General features: G+C 46.8%; 1 pseudogene; it reads right to left on the bottom strand.

Annotated features, from left to right (window-relative positions):
• Positions 1-394: 394 nt before the first annotated feature.
• Positions 395-4901, bottom strand: LOC136466929 (alpha-thujene synthase, chloroplastic-like; annotated as a pseudogene).
• Positions 4902-16248: the final 11347 nt, after the last annotated feature.

Here is a 16248-nt window from a genome sequence, read left to right as displayed (position 1 = left end):
CCAAAGGCACGATAAAGGCTCCCTCATCTCACAGTCCGATCCAATAGAGATGCAGCAGACGTTTTTTTTTTAATTTCAGACGACAGGCGTTGACGTATTCCGTGTCTGAGAAAAAACTGACCGTACGGGAGCAAAATTAGTCCTTGTTTCTCGTTAACCGAATGTAGGGCACTATTTATCTTTAATCAGACTTCAATAAATGATAGAAAATTCAAATGATGTGGTACACAACAATGCTTGCACAGGCATATATAGGCGTAAAAACGAATATAAAGGTGGTCGACATACATAATATGATTTATTGAAACGCATGGAATGCACTTCTACACCATTCTAATGTTCACCACAATGTCTCCATGGACTGAGTGGGGCAATTAGCAAGCTGCATGCACCTTCAATTTTCCACTTTGAATGGCTCCAAGAACAGCTCCTTGATTTCCAGCCTTCTGTCATCATCTGGTGCACTAATACCATCTCCACCCCGGTAGATGCAGTGGGCGATGCGCGCCATATTCACACAGGCATTTGCGAAAGGAAGAGGGAATCGGCAGTTACTGAACGCATCCTGGTCGACCATTTTCCAAGTCTCCATGGTCAGATCTCTCATGGCCTTGCGAGCGTCATGCTCCGTGGCTCTGTTCTCTGACATGTAAATGGCTATAGAAGATGGCGCATCTCCTCTCTTCAGCTCTTCCTACATTTACATGCGGGAAATAAATCTCAACAAGGGATTGTTTGGATTTAACAATTTAGTGCAAGAATAACCGGTGTTCTTACAGAATGTGTCGCAGAGTCGTTGCAGAGGCGGAATATTTTGGACACCATCTGTACCACTTTTGGACAACTCTCAAGTTGTCGTATGGAGTTTGGGGTAACAACACCCTTCTTCTCGATCATGGGGAAAGCATGAATTAACATTAGTGGCCCAGAGACAGATATCCACCCGTTCTCCAAATACTCATGGAGATGGAGGGTTGGTTTGTAATTGCTGTAATGCCACTTTGCTTCCATTAGGAATGCCTTGCAGAGGTCATGCCACTGAGACAGTAAGTAGTTGTACGTGTTAGCTTCGTCATTCATAAACTGTTGTTGTATTTTGTCAGCCAAAGAATTAATGGTAGTATTTGTCTACTTGTGGTTTGTACTTACCGCTTTCTTAAGAAGAAACCTCGCGTCGCATCCTTCTTGCCTAAGCACTTGCTCAGCCACCTCATTTGATGTGCTGACGATAGTGAGGTAGATTGCTTTCATATATAATGCCACTTTGCCTAAGCACTTGCTCAGCCACCTCAGGGAGTTGTTCGCTTGCGGATGCCTCCCATCTGTGGAGAAATATTCATTACTTATTCATGTTGTAATGTACTCCATCCGTTCCAAATTATAAGTCGCTTTAACCTTTTTTTACATCTATTTTATTATGCATCTAGATATAATAATAATATGTCTATATACATAGTAAAATGGATGAGCTAAAAAAATCGAAGGGACTTATAATTTTTTTTTACTGAAAGCGACTTATAATTTGAAACGGGGGGAGTAATACATTATGACATTGGTTTTAGTACTATAATAATATATATGGCAGAAACAAATTAACAGTACTACTAGTTTTTATACTATTTCCAAACTTGCATGAAATTTCCATTGATAAATGTATTTATTGTAGTCAACTTTATCGGCTCCAGCCTTGAGGTAGGTGCATTTCAAAGCTTACCTTTCAATGGCATCAGTGAACATCACAAGCTCATCCAGGGTCCCGTAGATATCGTAGATATCGTCTAAGAGCACAATCAGAGCAAAAGTTTTAGCGACCACTTCTCGACATGCCTCGAGATTAGGCTCAGGAGCAACACCGGTAGCAAAATAGAAGCACTCCATCAGACGATCCCTCGCAAATGGCAGACTTTCACTCAGATTAGCGTTCCTCCACCAGCTACAAAATGGAAACAACGTCAGCACAACATATACACATATAATAAGATCGAGATTCTCCTAGAAATTGATTGAAATGGTATATAAATGCAGCCATGAGTCTAGGCTGTCTAGTTATCAGTATTTCTTAGATTACGGGGTTATCCTTGAAAGTTCTTGCTGCTGTAATTTCTGCACATTGTTGAAGTCAAGCTTGGCAAAATGAAGCAACTATGCTGTTGACCTCGTCATTTTTGTGGCACCGGAGGAGCGCAGCCTGCTGACCATTAAGGCAATCTTGAACACCTTCGGACGTGCCTCTGGTTTATTCGCGAACCTTGACAAGAGTTTGGCAACGCCGCTGCACTGCACGGAGACTGACATGGAGTTGGTGCTCACCATCCTTTCTTGCAAGGTGCAAGAGTTCCCCTGCCGCTATTTGGGGATACCGCTGTCGGTGTACAAGCTGAAGAGGGCCGACGAGCAGCCTTTGATAGACAAGATCGCTGCACGCATCCCGGGTTGGAAGGGTCGGCTGCTCAACGTGGCCGACCGATCCACACTGGTCAAGTGCACACTCTCTGCGATACCGGTCCATACTTCGATTGCCCTTGGCCTGTCCCCTTGGGCTATTGCGGCGATCGATAAACTGCGGCATGCCTTTATTTGGACCGGGTCGGACAAGGTTGCGGGAGGCAAATGCAAGGTTGCATGGATCAATGTGTGCCGGCCCAAGGAGCTGGGCGGCCTGGGCATTGCGGACCTGCGATGGGCTGGTCTGGCGCTGCGGGTCAGATGGATTTGGCAGGACAGGAAGCGCGGCATCGTGCCGCCCGCGTGCGAGCGCGTCGCGCTCTGGCTGTTCCAGGCTGCGACCACGTTTACAGTGGGCAATGGTGAGTCCACTCTATTCTGGACAGACCGGTGGCTCAATGGATCAAGCATCGTGCAGCTTGCCCCCGCCGTTTTTGCGGCAGTTCGCCCCAGGAAGAGGAGGGCGTCGGTGTCCGAGGCTCTAAACGGTAACGCTTGGGTACGTCATCTGTCTGGCGCAGTTTCCATGACGATGCTTCTTCAGTTTGGGAGGCTATGTGATTTGCTGGAGAATGTTCAGCTCTCATCTGATCCGGACGTCCTTTCTTGGCACCTAACTGAGAGCGGGAACTACTCGGCCGCATCTGCTTATGGGGCCATGTTCCTTGGTTCTTCGCCGGTCAGAGGCACTGCACAGTTGTGGAAGACGGCTGCGCCGCCCCGTGTCCGCTTCTTCTATTGGCTGGCTTTGCAGGATAGATGCTGGACCGGCGAGCGTCGTCACCGCCATGGCCTTCACCCAACGGACGCTTGCATCATCTGCGACCAGGAGCCAGAGACAATTGATCACATCTTGCTGGGTTGTGCGTACAGCCGCGAGGTCTGGGCGACCTGGATGGACTGGCTTCACTTGCCTAATGTGGATGTTCGCCCGCAGCCGTTCATGGAGTGGTGGCTGTCCAATAGGAAGCGCGTCGACAAGCACTTCAGGTGCGGGTCTGACTCTATCGTGTTCTTGATCGGTTGGATGCTCTGGAAACAAAGGAACGCGATGACCTTCGATGGCAGTACACGTACAGCGGGGGAGCTCGCCATGGACATTCGCCTCGTCGCGGAGGACTGGCGAATGGCTGGGTACAGGCAGCTCGGCATCCTTCTATCTGGACGTTGAGCGCCGTCCTGTGGAGTTCTTAAATTTGGTTCAATCATGTAGTCCCCTCTGTTATCCGGTGGGTGCGTGTGTGTTGGCCTTGGTAATCAGAGTATTACCGAGTTTGTTGTTTCGCTTAAAACTCTCTTTCTGCTTAATGAAATACGTGTCGAAAGGCGTCGTCTCCAAAAAAAAAAAAAAAAAAAAAAAAAGCAACAACAAATCCGCCCGACTCTCTCTTGTATAGTGGTTGATGAACCATCTCGCTTGCAACCGTGGGGCCGCCCAGTGCAGTGGAACGGCCAAAGCATTTATCCACAGAGCTCCTTAGATGTGGATGCATGGACGGCATGATGAGTCCTCTTAGAGCTTCTTTAGAAAACACCCGTGCTTCATCCAGGAGATATTCGCCTTCAAATGCAAGGTGTGAGGCCTCGTAGAGGGAAAGAAGACCCTCTGTATCTTTCTGAAGCATTTTCTTGAAGTTACCACTTCCATCCTTCAGGCTTAGCAATAGTACTTCTGTTGCGATTTTGTTTGTTAGTTAAATTTGCTTAGCAATCAGTTGGTACTCTAGCAATTATGCAGGGAAACACAGGGCACATGCATGTGTGTATTTCAGATAGGTAAAAACGATGCTTTGCGTCCTATTACTTCGATGGGATGAAGCTAGTGTTTTCTGAATTTAGTTACCTGGAGAAAAGGGATAATTGTTCTGCCTAAGCAATCTAAAGGATAAGGTCATGAGACGAACATCGTCCATGCGATCGACGTCTTGTCTCCCCGTTGACACGGAGTTGAGTATGGCACTTTTCATCGTCAAAGTGGTAGGCAACACCGACCCGTTGAACTATGTCAACAACTCTAAGGTAGCGTTTAGTTGAGAGTCAAAGTGGAGTGGGACGGTCCTATCTCTGATTTAGAGGATGGGATGGCTCCATTTTCGGTTTGGTAGACGATGGACGGTATCGACCCATTTTGTGTTTGGTTCAGAGACATAAAAAGTGGGATGAGCTACCGACAGGTGGAACCCATTTATAAGGTTTTTTTTTATCTTTTTCCTTCTCTTCTCCTTATCTCTTCCTCTCTCACTCTCTCCTTATCTCTTCCTCCCGACGCCTGCCGCACCAGGGCTGGATGCGCGCCGCCCTAGGCTTCCTCTGCGCAGCAGGGCCGGCTCCCCCGCCAGATCCCGGACGCGCGCCGGCGGGCCGCAGCTCGTCTGCTCGGTGTCGTGGCCGGAGCTCGCCCGCGCACTGGCGAGGTCGCAACTCGTCCACCCAGCGGCGAGGTCGGAGCTCGTCATTGCGGCAGCGGCGCGCGCAGCTCGCACGCGCGGCGGCGATGGCGCAGCTCTCCCATGCAGCCATGCCCGGTGCGTCTCCTCTCCTTCCTCTCCTACGCCCATTGCCTGCCTCCTCTTCTTCGTCGCGAGCTCGTCCCACCTGGGGCGACCCCGTCCGTGAAATTTTTGAGGACAGGGTCGCCCCGCATCTACACGGAATATTCCGACCTGGGACGTCTCTGTCCCCGTTCGACTCCCAACCAAAAAGCCCCGGTCCAAGAGCTATCCCATCCCATCCCTGCTGGTCCACGCATCCAAACACTACCTAAGCTTTGGCAGCAGTTCTACTTCCTGCTGGAGAAGTAGATGCCTTACGTGACACTTTAACTTGTCGAAGCTAGATGGGCCCCCTGCACCACAAGAATTAAAAAATTATTACAGCACATAGTAATAATAATATACACGAGTAGACAATGTCTTCATGTTTGACTGGGTAAAGTGCATTTTTCAAGCTCTAACTTGCACATCTGATTTTCAACTCTAGAGTAGGAAATCAGGTACCATACACTCTTCAGTTATCAAAACTGGATGAACCCCGAGCCGGTACAAAGTGCTTTCCAATACGTTTTTTGCTGATATGGAATTGTGGGTCTCACATGACAATTACCCTATCTTCTTTTCTCTCCCACTGATTTAGGCGGGCCCCACCTCTTTCTTCTCTTTCCCTCCCTTCTCTCTTGCAACCTATGTATCTCCATGTTGGGCTCACCGATGAAGTGCCCACCACGACAAGCAACCAAGGGATCGTTGCTGGAGAAGGCAGGCCCAGAGATGGAAGACGATGTCGGGGTGGCCGTGGGGAGTGCAACAGAAAGATATGTGGGCTCACGATGAAGCAGCCAGCGCCGCGGAAAAGTTGAAGAGGAAGGCACTACGGGGACAAGGTGGCAGGCAAGACGCCCTGTGTAATCCTTCCTCTTTGGTGTCCGCTTGGGCCCGAGTGGTGGCGTAGCTAGGTCCATATAGGCTGTGGCGGCGTGGCCGAGTCCGAAGGGAGGGATGGGTTAGTGGTGTGAGGCGAAGTTTTGGGGGCGAGCCGATCTTCGCGGTGTTTGAAACATGTCCAGTTGGGTTATTCATGGATACAAGTATTTTTCTAAATTTATTCTTGTATCTGACGATTTAACAATTATGTTGTTGTAGTAGACAACTGTGTGTCTGTTGATAGCGTGACACATGTGGTGAGAATTTCAAAATCTACCAGCTTAGTTTTCGGAAGTACTCATAATGAAGTAGATGTGTGTTTGTTCATGGGGTGAGCTGAGTGTGCATGTATGTATATATATACGAGCATCTACGTTTGTAATATATGGTTCGAATTTAAATGAAAAGGAGTCCACATATATTAGCAATAGTACCGTTCAATAAGTTTTGATAATAATAAAATATTGATAACCACTAAATTGTTAATACTAGTTAAGTACACGTCCCACAAAATATAGAATATAATGAAACATAATTACGCATTTAGTAAAATCAAAATTTTCATCAAACGTATCCTAATATAATAGGCAAACAAGTTTAAATAAATCAGAATATTTTATTCAAATTGTGTGTTTGCATAATTTTGTTGTCTAGAAGATGTCAACAAATATATAAGATCGTTTATCATAATCTTTCTTAAACGAGAAACACGAACGAAAAGTGATATTATGCATGAATTGTACATATATAAATGTAAGTCAAACCCGACCAGTCTACGATCACGCTTATTGTTGTTGGCAGCCGCTAATGACTCGGCGGCGGTCCCTCGGGCAACGATGAGGAGCATCTCACCGGCGTGTGCCCGGCCGCAGCACGACGTGCAGCCGGCGCGCACGGCCGCCGCTGAACCCATTTGGGCGTCGTTGCCCCTGGCACCGCGCACGCACTACTGATATACATGTACATTTATGCTTGTGGGTTGTTGCTGTTACAGTAGGTGCAGTGACGAATATGGATTGTTGTGGAATGGAGAGCGAGAGCCGAGAGTGTATTTATAGTCAGTCAGTCTAGCACGACAGCACCTTCATCCTTTTGTTTTTTATACTCGCGCGATATGATGCGAGTCCGAGCTAGACGACCTCTCTTGGTCTTTTTTTTTTTTTTTTTTTGCTATATACAGCAACTTGCGCTACGTATATGGAACACCCACACGGCCACACGTCACAGGATTCACAGCCCATCTGACCATCTCCAAGATAATGGAGCTTGTTTACTCCAAATTGGCGACCGAGACCCGAATTATTGCATCGCAAGTAAAGTGGCCCCATCTATCGTCATATATGTAGGGCGCGTTCGCTGGTCTGGTCCGGCTGACCAGCCGACTAGCCAGTTTCAGCCGCTACAATGTTTCTCTCTCACAGCAACCAGTCAGTTTCAGCCAATTTTTAGACCAACGAACGGGGCCGTAGTAGAGATTTAAACTGCATTGTCGCCATCTCGTGTCTGGATGTGGGTTCGGGATGTGTTTGGTTCGTGGAACCACTCCATACTTTACGGGATGATGCATCATAAGTTTATCTTATAAATTTTAGTGGAATCAACTCATTCCTCATATATATACTAATTGTTAGCTTTTGAGGAATAAAGTGGTGATAGATCAACTCATTCTATTTCACAAACCAAATAAAAAAAATAAGGAGTGAGAAGAAGATGACAATCTCATTCCTCAAACCAAATACACAAGTTTATTGGGTTCCTATGCATTAACCGATGCAATCCACTTGTTACTTAAGAGCTAGCCCCGTCAGCACGTGATGGCATCATATCGCTGCTGACCGCGGCATGTGATGTCAATACAGAGCCCACAACTTGCAAGACCCTTTCCACTGTAATTCATTTTTTTGGGTTTGTGTAGATCCACTTGGCAAAACAATTAAAGATCCACTTGTGATAAAAAAAAGAAAAGATCCGCTACTTATCTCGCTAAAGTGTACTCGACTTGACTTGACGGCCCGCTTCATATACAGCTGGCCCAGTCCACTCAAAAGGAAAGCCCCGCTCCACAGCTCCCTGTCTATCTATCCTGGTTTTAAACGGTAATGCTACCATTAATACGTCTGGGAGGCTGGACGCCTCGCTCCATTCACTGCGGCAGCATGCGCCGCTCGTCTAAAAAAACAAAATCAACTCCTGCACGCCTCGCTCCACTCCCGCCCTTACCCCTTCCGCGCTCCTCATCCTCTGCCGCAGCGCAACAACGCCTAGCGTTCTCCCTCACCGGGAGCCCCCAACGCCCGCAGACCCCGGCGAGATCCATGGAGGTGGCCCGCGCGGTGTTACTGGGGAGTGGACGGCTCACCTTCACCCTAGTGCGTCGCCCTCCCCACCCCCGGCGGTGTCCTCTCTCACCCCGACGACCGAGCTCCCCTACCCCGACAGTCACGGCGCTCCTCGCCCCCTCCATCCCCCATCGCCGCGGCCGAGCCAAGCCCGATACTCGTGGCGCTGGTGGCGCTGGTGCTCGTGCGCCGCCGCTTGCCGCTGGCTCCGACCCCGATGGCTGGAATCAACGACCCAGGCTTCCCCTCCCCTATGTTGTAAATGTATGTTTCAGTCGTTTCAAAGGTATGTTGCAGTTGTTTCCTATGGATGTTGCAAAAGTAGATCGGGGGATGTTGCAAGTGTTCCAAAAGCATGTTGCAAGCGTTTGTTCAAGGTATTTCATCTGTTTTTCAAACGTGTGTTGCAATTATTTTTATCTGGATGTTGCATATGTTTGCACACATATGTTGCAACAGTGTGTTCTAAATATTTTAGTTGTTTCAGTCTTATGTTGCGGTAAATATTTTTTCATATTGTAATTGTTTTATCTAGGTGTTGCATATGTTTTACACACATGTTGCAAGCGTATGTTTCATTTGTTTCAAATGTATGTTGCATTCGAGTTTTTCATGTTGCAAGTGCAGACCGCTGGCATTGGTGTCCATGAGGGCGGGCAAGACCAAGCCGCGACCACCGACGCGTGGAGGCGGCGCAGGCTGCCGCCGGTGGTGTGGGGAGGAGGCACAGGCCGCGCGGTGCTGTTGTGGAAGAGTTGGGGGCGAGTCTTTCGGGCAGCCTCGAAGAGATGGGCACTGCGTCAGTATGGAAGTAGTGGGGGCGAGTCATCTGAGCGGCGTGGGCAACTGATCTGAAGCGAGCGGTTCGGATGCGAACGCGGGAAGCAGAGCTGGCGCGGGCGGCGCGCTAATCCGAGCGGACGGGGCGGAACAGCCGCGGGTGTCCGAACGGACGCAGGCATCCGGACATCCGGACACTAGTGTTGCCGGGTTTTAAAGAGTACCAAGGAAGTATAGCTTTTGATGCATGTGCCACGAATTACTACCTCCATTCTCTTTTATAAGATATGCATGTGTATAAGATTCAAACTTTAAAATCAATAACCAATAATTTAAATAATTATTTTAAATTATGATAACATGAACTTGATATAATTATATTTGTTATTAAATAGTACCATAGTTGTGGCGAGAAAACATCTCCAAATGATCTGAATTTTATGTGGCATGCCAAAGATTAGGCTCCGTTCACTTCGCTGTAAAAACAAGCCGAAACACTGTTCCAGCTGATTTGTTGTGAGAGAAAAACACTATTCCGATTGATAAAAACAAGCTGAAAAAGACGAATTATAAGAGAAGCGAACATGGCCACATGTGTTAGCTGCCTGCAAAACAGCTCCTTATTTTTTTTGTGGCTAACGAAGCTCTAAAATTGGTGTTTCATCCATATTTCATTCTATTCTACCTGATGTGATCATCTTGGAAACAACGTAACGAAACTCTCCCACTGATACTGGACTTAGGCGTGGCAAATGATGGCCGACGTAGTTCGGTAGTGATTTATTGCAGTCATTCCGGCTGCTGCTGCAAACCAATTGCTGTACTGCGCCATCTACAGTATATTGTTTCTTGGCCAACTGCAGCTGCAGCAGCAGAACGTTTACCCAGCCCTCGACTCCGCCATATTGACACCCTGGATAACCGTATCTCACTGCCTCAACGTTGTGTTGACAAGAGAACAATAGCTGGGCCGGGTGACGGGATGAGCACACAGGAACCATATGAGAAGGAGAAGTAGACCACAGCCGATCATCTAGACGGCTACTCCGGTTCGGACATAGTAGCAGACGAGACGACACTGTCGCCGTTCTATGATCGCTAGAGCGCGACCATAAGCACGCAATAGATCGACTCGCGTGCGACAGCTACCTCTGATCCGGAACAGTGCACCCGATGGTACAACAAAACACCACACACAGGTTGCTTCTCTCGGCCGGAAGAGAGCCAGCGCCGCGTCGTTGGGTGCTGTTCGTTTGGGTTTATTTGGTTTATAAGCCATGGCTAAAAGTATTGTTGACTGGTTTAGTGTGAAAGAAAAATAATGTTTGTTGACTGATAAGTTATGACTTATAAGCTAAATACGACCAAACAAACAGACTGGTTATCCAGTGCAATGCAGATTGCATAGCCCGCCGGCCGATAGGTCTCCTTGCTTATGCTCGTGGCCAGCCGGTGCGGTAAGGCTAGTCTAAGTGTAGAGTTTCATGTCATTGTTTTGAAGACTGTAAGGTCATGTAAAAAGAAATGAAATACGGACGAAACCCTCTTAATCAATGGAGAGTTTCATTTTATAGTTTTATAGAAATTTAATTCCATAACTCATAGAGAGTTGGTATTTATGCCAAACCACCTATGCAATTCTTAAGATGGCATATTAGACTAAAAAACAAGCCCTAAAACCACAACACTCCTTAACCCAATTACTCTACAAAAATTGTCAAACACAACTTTGTCAAACCATTTCTCAGACTTACGAAATCAACTAAGTCTTGATCGGATTCACTTCAATTTTGATTTCCAACCTATTAGACCAGTTAGCTAGTGAATTCATTATTCGACTGTAGGTATTTCATCGTCATCCACAAGGTTTATACTTCCAACTTTATTAAAGTTCCATATATACGTTCTATAGTGTTTTCGTTCAATAAAAATTTACGAACATCCGTACTTGATAATTTCATACGTCACGAACAGTCTTTTGTTATGCATTTCCGTTGATCATTTTAAGTTACGTAAATTGATTTACACCCTATATTACATACATTAACACATAAATATGATGCTCATGTAGGATTTTAGTAAACGATTTACAGTGTAACCTGACCCCACGGGCGCGGGCTCCGCCTCGTCCGGCGGGGTCCGTACCACCCCCAACTACTACGGGTCTAAGCGTGTGGGCCAGGGTCAAGCCTCTGACACCAGAAGGGGCGCGGGCACGCCTTGACGTGACCCGTGGCCACAACAGGCCACGCCCGGGGATACGCATCGCCAACAGTGACGAGTGCGTGGGCGCTGTGCTGCCTAATCTCCGTACGGCCGCTCACAAGCACGTTGGTTCACCATGCCGTCCGCGCGGGACGGGATGGAACGCCACGACCAGCTGATGACGTCGAGACATAGTACCGGTGATGAACAGGAGCCCGACGTGGAGCCGTCCCTGTCACCATCTACAGCATCGGCATGACCCGCATGAAGAAGAAGAATGACGTGGCGGTCCCAGAGGGCTTCTTCTCCTCTATTTTCTCCCTCTTTCTCTCTCTCTTCTCTTTTTGTGATGTAACCTGCATCTTTCCCTTCTTCTATAAAAGAGAGAACACAACACACACACAGAGGGAGATAGCACGAGCACACGGCTGAGCAGCTGAACAAACTCTCAACACTTTTTAATCATTCCACCATTGACCTGGGATCCGCTCCCTCTCTCGTCCATCTGTAACCCCTACTACAGACAGTGCCGGTAACACGAGCAGCAATAGACTGGACGACCAGTCTCAGTGCAAAGTTTCATGTTTGTTTCGAAGACTGCCACGTCATGTAAAATAAAATAAAATATGGACGAAACTCTCGTTCTCAATGTAGAGTTCCATTTTATAGTTTTATAGAAATTTAATTCCATAACTCATAGAGAGTTAGTATTTATGTCAACTCATTCTTCTCTCTTTTTAAAAACCTTGCCACGTCATTAAAAATATTTATGTGACAACTCATTAAATACAAATAAAACTCTGATGAAACTTCTATTAAAACCGACCCAGACGTGATAAGCCTAGCTTCCCCAAAACACAGGCCCAGCCGCCGGTAGCCACGCACATGGTACGCACGGGTCTTTGACAGTGTTCGGTTGAGCTACAAACCGGCTCGTTCGGCTTCTTTTTTTCAGCCAGAGCAGTGTTTTTCTCTCGCAACGTTCCCGCGTAAAAAAATCATACCAGCCAAACACTCTCGTCACCCGGGCGGGGCTACTGTACGCACCGTGCATGTGCATTGTCGCTTGTGCAGTAGTGTTCCGTCAGGCACCTCAGATATATATTAAGTTCCTGCACGCGTGGTGCTCCCGTCACGGCAGTTAACATTTTCTATTCCTTATTGTTAAAAAACATTCGTAGCTATTTTCTAAAATACGAGCACAACGACTAGAAAAGTGCAACCAACGGAGCGGCGCAGTTTGACTTGGCACAAGGACTTAACGTGATTATATGTATAACACGAAACTGAACAGACCCAATGACCCGCTAGCTCGCGCAAGACACGGTAGTAGGTACTAAGTGAGACTTGAGAGGCACACGGCACACAAAGACGGCAGCTCTCGGCTCGGCAGAAGCGGACGAGACGGTGCGGATAGATCGGTGACCCGCCCGGCGGCCCCTCTCCATCCTTTTGTGCGACGGAAAGCCGCGGGAGCTATCAGCGATGCTGCTCCCGTCGTCATCTCACATCTCATCCCCCCGTTCGTCCGTCCCCGCCGTAGAGCATGTCACCACGGCACCACCGGTTTGCGTCTCGGTCTCGCTGCCGGCCGAAGACGAAGAGAGTCCCTTCGTCCTGTGCCGCCCGTCGTGTCGCACCAAACCTATCCTATTTCCCTGTTTGGCTTGGCCTGGCCCGTTGCATCCATTGTCCGATATGATGCGCGGTGGCCTGGCCTGGCCTTCCCAAAATATTCCTAGTTTTCTTCCTGTCATACAGTACGTCTTGTATCCTTGTCATCATGGAACACGCCATGTGCACGTCCCGCCAGTCATCTCATTCTCCGGCCTTCTTTTTCTCCTACGACTAAAAAGAAATAAAGTGTGGACACCATTTTGGTGCGACAATTGCCTTGATTCATCCGTCTATCGCCCCATGCGATCTATCCTACCTCCCACGCTATCCAACGGGCGAGCGAGAAAAGGAAAGGCGCGATAGAAAAAAAAATTGTCATCCCTGCGATCCCCGCCTGCTTTGAAGCAACCAAATCGATCACATGAGGCCATATGCATGGAAAGAAACAATAATCATGCATGAAAAGAAATAATAAATCATGCATAGAAGAAAACAATAATCATGCATGGAAGGAAACATCAGTGCCAAATAAAAGATGTGCAGGTTATACATGGTGAGACTGATGAACCTTCTGCAATTTTCTAAACGAATATTCCCACCATTAGTATATAGGTCATTTCCGCTGTATTTCTTCATGCTCCCATTAGCATATAATATGAAAGTATTGTTGTGTTCATCACCACTTCTAGTTGACTACTCCTATTAGCATATACTTCATCTGCCCCAAAATATAAGTCGTTATGGGATACGTGCAGGTCAAACTTTCTCAACTTTGACTAGGTTTGTAAAAAATACGTGCAACATTTATATCTCCAAATAAGTTTATTATGAAAATATATTCAATGTTGTATGTAATGTTACTAATTATGTATTATAAATATTAAAATTCTTTTATACTCCCTCCGTTCCTTAATATAAGCCATATAGATTTCTAAAGAAAAATCCAAAATATAGGTACGTATCAGCTCCCACGCCGATTAGTTTGGAAACCTTCCCATCGTACATAGCACATGCTCCAACTAATACCTTAGATTTAGGAAGTAATCTGATTGGGAGAGAGAAAATGGCCTAATTTTCCTTTTTTTCTTGGTCTCACATCCTTCCCCAAGCAGGGCGTTAATATTGGTGCTAAAAACTATATGGCTTATATTAAGGAACGAAAGGAGTATATAATTGGTCGAAGTTAAAAAAAATTAACTTCTCGGGAAACGAGAATGAATTCTATTTTGGGACAGAGGGAGTATATGAAAGTAGTGTTGAAAATATTTTAACAATCAAGTTCGTCTTTGTCTGATTGGTAAGCTTAGACATCATAATGACATCAAAAATTTTGACTCTCATGGACACCCTCATGGATAAGTGCAAAGCATCCAAATCCTACAACATACACAAATGGCAACCTTAAAGTTATAATATTTTTAAAGGGTGGACAATAAATACCATCTTAGACGTTCTGGCATTAGAGTATATACGTGCAGACACATAGGCATGGTGGTGCAAGTGAGCAGCCAGCAGGAGTCGAGAGTCAGGGGTGTTTGGATCCTATGACTAAACTTTAGTCCATGTCACATTGAATTTTTAGATATCAATTAGGAGGACTAAACATGAGCTAATTATAAAACTAGTTAACTAATTACATAAGTTGTGGCTAATTCCCTTGTCAGCGCCGTGTACAGGATGGTATGGAGATATGGTGGAACTTATTCGTGGATTTGTTGGCGCACGAAAGAAATGGATATCGGAAATCTCTTCCTACCGCTATAAAAAATGATCTTAGCCGCATCACAGAAAGATCTACACAATAGAGTTTGTGAGCCGCGACGCCACACTCTATGTGACTGTGTAAATTTCATGAACTTAGCTTTTTAGATTAAATATCACTTTATATCGGTCATATACTTTTACAGTATTGTTATCTTATCGTGCGATCCGTGTGTTTTTAGTACAAAAGTTTAGCCGTCCCGTAGCAACGCACGGGCACGAACCTATTTGCATATATACTCGAACCTATGTGTACATGATTATATGGAGACACAGCGGAACTTATTTATGGATTTATTGACGCATGAAAGAAATGGATATCGTAGAATTCTTTTTACCGATATAAAATATTATCTTAGCCGTATCACGAAAAAGTCTATATAGTAGAGTTTGTGAGCCTACGACGTCGCGCTCTCCGTAACTGTCTTAATTTCATGAACTTTGCTTTTTGAATTAAATGTCACTTTGACGTCGGTATTTAATTTAACAATATTGTTATCTTATCGTGCGATCCGTGTGTTTTTAGTACAAAAGATTTAGTTGTCTCGTAGCAACGCACGGGCACGCAACCTAGTCATTAAGAAAGTTATTTAGGTATTTATCACGGAAAATTAAAGTGGTTCCTTAGTGTCGGGTATCAGTATTAGGGATATCCGAAAAATGGATCTTAGGACCGCGGACGACAACTCGTCTGGATAATCAAGGACGTATTTCAGTCTCGACGGACCCCCGAAGGGACGGTTTCCGCCTCGCCAGAACCCTCGGGCACGGACCTCGTGTCGCCCGACCCCGAGGGTATGGGAGCCGTCTCGCCCGACCTCTCGGCCGCGGGCTCCGTCTCGCCCGACGGGGTCTGTACCATCCCAAACCACTACGGGTCCAAGCGTGTGGGTCTGGGTCAAGCCTCTAACACCAGAAGGGGCGCGGGCACGTCTTGACGTGACCCGTGGCCACGACAGGCCACGCCCGGGGGTTCGCATCGTCAACAGCGACAGGTGCGTGGGCGCTGTGTTGCCTAATCCCTGTACGACCGCTCACAAGCACGTCGGTTCACCATGCCGTCTGTCGGGACGGGATGGAATGCCACGACCAGCTGATGACGTCGAGGCATAGCACCAGTGGTGAACAAGAGCCGACGTAGAGCCATCCCCGTCACCATCTACGACGTCGACGGGACCCGCACGAAGGAGAAGAACGACGCGGCGGGCCCAGAGAGCTTCTTCTCCTCTATTTTCTCCTTCTTTCCCTCTCTTCTCTTTTTCTGATGTAACTTGCATTTTCTCCTTCTTCTATAAAAGGGGGAACGCAACACAACACGGAGGGATATAGGCACGAGCACATGGCTGAGCAGCTGAACAAACTCTCAGTACTTTTCAATCCTTCCACCAGAGATCTAGGATCCGCTCCCTCTCTCGCCCTTCTATAACCCCTACTACAGACAGTGCCGGTAACACGAGCAGCAACAGACTGGATGTAGGGACGTCTGCCCGAACCAGTATAATCCTTGTGTCCTCCGAGCACACCATTCGAGCCAGACGCGCAAACTAGAAATTTACTGGTCGGTGATCCGAAACACCGACACTTAGCTTATTTAGGACTTATTTAGCGCTATAAAGATAAAATTTTCTTATACACCTTTATTTTTACTTTTTCGACACGAGACAGCTCTACTTCCAATCGGC

This window comes from Miscanthus floridulus, chromosome 1, assembly GCF_019320115.1.
Source record: "Miscanthus floridulus cultivar M001 chromosome 1, ASM1932011v1, whole genome shotgun sequence".
Taxonomy (NCBI): domain Eukaryota; kingdom Viridiplantae; phylum Streptophyta; class Magnoliopsida; order Poales; family Poaceae; genus Miscanthus; species Miscanthus floridulus.
The sequence above is the reverse complement of the archived record's forward strand: the minus strand, read 5'-3'. Positions and strand labels throughout refer to the sequence as shown.